Source organism: Triticum dicoccoides, chromosome 4A (assembly GCF_002162155.2).
Source record: "Triticum dicoccoides isolate Atlit2015 ecotype Zavitan chromosome 4A, WEW_v2.0, whole genome shotgun sequence".
NCBI lineage: Eukaryota > Viridiplantae > Streptophyta > Magnoliopsida > Poales > Poaceae > Triticum > Triticum dicoccoides.
In genome coordinates, this window is record NC_041386.1 from 418743577 (window position 1) to 418746943 (window position 3367).

Below are 3367 nucleotides of genomic sequence, written 5' to 3' on the forward strand. Positions count from 1 at the left end.
TTTATTCATTGGGTTGCCTCCCAACAAGCGCTATAGTTTTACGCCCTTAGCTAGGCATAAAGCAAGGATCTAAGTTTTGTCTTCCGAAGTTTTGGAAATTTTTGTAAGGGTTTTCTCAAACCTGGGAGGCTCTTTAAGCTTCCCTATATTCTCCGAAAAAGAAACCATCTTAAGATCCAAAATATTCAATCGCTTATTACAAAGAGTAATCAAGGCATTCATGTGATTGATACTACCATTGAGGTGTTTGAGGGGTTCATTATATTTTTGTATTTCAACCATATGCTATGCAAATCACGAAGTTTGTCCAACATTTGAGCTCCCTCGGGGGTAAAAAGAAACCCCTTCTTTTGAGGTGGAATTCCCAAAATTCCCTCTAAGATTTCATAGGTAGCATTGGCATCAAGATCAATGAAGTTTCCTTTAGCGGCAAAATCGAGAAGTTGTCTATGATGCAAAGCCAATCCTATGTAAAAATTTCGAAGCAAAACTTTAGCATCCCCCTTTAAGTTGGAAATACGATAGATTCCATAAGCCTATACCAGGCATCTTTGAAGTTTTATCCTTGTCCTTGCTTGAAGTAAAGGACTTCAAAATCTGGTGACAAAGGAGGAGTAGGGATGCTAGCCATCGAGACTAGAAAGCAAGAGAACGACACACGGAAAAAGAGAGGCGAATAAAACAGAATTTTTTTGTGAAGTGGGGGAGAGAAAAACGAGAGGCAAATGGAAAATAATGTAGAGGAGATGAGATTTGTGATTAGGAACCTGGTTATGTTGAAGATCCTCCCCGGCAACGGCGCCAGAAATTCTTTTTCATGTCGCTTGAAGCTACGTCGGTATTTCCCCAAAGTGAAAGGGATGATGCATCACAATGGCGGTAGGTATTTCCCTAAGATATGAAACCAAGGTTATCGAACCCGTAGGAGAAGCAAGCAACACAACGTAAACAACCCCTGCACACAAATGACAACCACTCACAACCCGACATGTTAAAGGGGTTGTCAATCCCTTTCGGGTAACAGCGCCTCAAACGTTGCGTGGACGCAAGAAAGTTGTGATAGATTGAAATAATAGATCGCAAACAAAATAAAGTGCAGCAAAGTATTTTTGTATTTTTGGTTTAATAGATCTGAAAATAAAAGCAAGAGAAAAATAGATCGCAAAGGCAAATATATGAGAAAGAAGACTCGTGGGCCGTAGGTCTCACTAGTGGCTTCTCTCGAGAAAAATAACAAACGGTGTGTAAACAAATTACAGTTGAGCAATTGATAGAACCTCAAATAATTATGACGATATCCAAGCAATGATCATTACATAGGCATCACGTCCAAGATTAGTAGACCGACTCCTGCCTGCATCTACTACTATTACTCCACACATCGACCGCTATCCAGCATGCATCTAGTGTATTAAGTTCATGGAAAAACGGAGTAATGCAATAAGAACGATGACATGATGTAGACAAGATCCGTTTATCTATGGCGGTAGATATAGACCCCATCTTTTTATCCTTAGTAGCAGCGATACATACGTGCCAGTTCCCTTTCTGTCACTTGGATCAAGCACCGTAAGATCGAATCCACTAGCAGGCACCTCTGACCATTACAAGATAAATAGATCAAGTTGGCCAAACAAGACCCAAATATCGGAGAAGAAATACAAGGCTATAATAGATCATGCATGAAAGAGATCAAAGAAACTCAAATACTTTCATGGATATAAAAAGATAGATCTGATCATAAACTCAAAGTTCATCGATCCCAACAAACCCACCGCAAAAGAGTTACATCATATGGATCTCCAAGAGACAATTGTACTGAGAATCAAGAGAGAGAGAGAGAGAGAGAGAGAGAGAGAGAGAGAGAGAGAGAGAGAGAGAGAGAGAGATTAAGCCATCTAGCTACTAACTACGGACCCAAAGGTCTACAAAGAACTACTCACGCATCATCGGAGAGGCATGAATGGAAGTGGTGAACCCCTCCGTGATGGTGTCTAGATTGTATCTGGTGGTTCCAGACTCTGCGGCGGCTGGATGAATATTTCGTCATCTCCCCTAGGGTTCTGGTATTTTTGGGGTATTTATAGAGCAAAGAGGCGGCCCGGTGGGCACACGAGGTGGGCACAACCCACCAGGGCACGCCTGGGCCTCCTAGCGCGTCCTGGTTGGTTGTCCCCTCCTTGGGTGTAACGCCTCGGATGTAACTTTCCATAATTGTAACTCCAACTCTTTCCATTTTCGGCTATGTGATATGTTATTTCCTTCGTGGTTGGATTTTGTCTTTCGTTTTTGCATTTTGTTCATGTCATGCATTTCATCTCATGTCATGATGTGCATCTCATGTGCATTCATGTTCGTCTCATTCATGCGGTCATTTTCCCCGTTCTCCGTTTCGGAATCCAACACTCGCACATGCACCCATTTCACCCCTCAGATTTTGTTTCATGAGCGGGATAAAACCATTCTCGGAATGGGTCGAGATTTGTAGAGTGGCCTTGGTACATCACCGGTAGGCCGCCTATCAAATTTTGTTCCAGTTGGAGGTCGTTTGATGCCTCCAACGGTTAACCGGGTAACTGTAAAAACCCCTCTCTCATTGCAGCCTAGCACCCCTCCACAACAGCCCACTAGCCCATCTAAACCCCCTCCATGCTCTCCATTGTTGGATCACGATCTTGTGGTCAAAAACCGCACCTCATTTGGACTCTCCTAGCCCCCTACCTATAAATATGCCCTCTCCCCCGAAATTCACGGGCTAACCCTAACCCCCTCTCCCTCTTGGCCGCCGGACATGTCCGCCCGCCGCCGGACAGGCCCGCAACGCTGCCCCGAGCGAGTGGCACATTGCCACGTGGCACCGTGCCGCCCCCGCCGCCAAAGCCCACTGTGGCCCAAAGCGGGCCCTCCTCGACCCATCGCCCCACAACGCAACCCGCGCTCTCCCGCCGCCGCCCGCGACCGTGCCCCGCTGCCTCGGTCGCCGGCGTCGACCCTCGCAGCCGTGCTGGACTTCGTCGCTTGCCGAACCTCCTCACCGTGCCTCCCGCGGCCCGCCGCCAACCGTCACCGCTCTGCCCCGCAGCGCGCCAACCACCCCGCCAGACCCCACCGCTTTCGTCGCCGCCGCCCTTCGTCGGACCCGCTTCCGGATCCGGCCAGCTCCACCATCTCCGGCCGCTGCCTCCCCCATCTCCGACGAGCTGGCTCTGCCTCGGGTTCTCGTGCACGAAGAACCCTAGATCTGAGGGGTATATTTTTTGTCCTACTCCTTGGATTTCTACATTACGTGACCCTCTTTGACATGCCATATCTCCATACATATAGCTCCAAATTGCACATATGATATACCAAAATGTTCGTCTGGTGT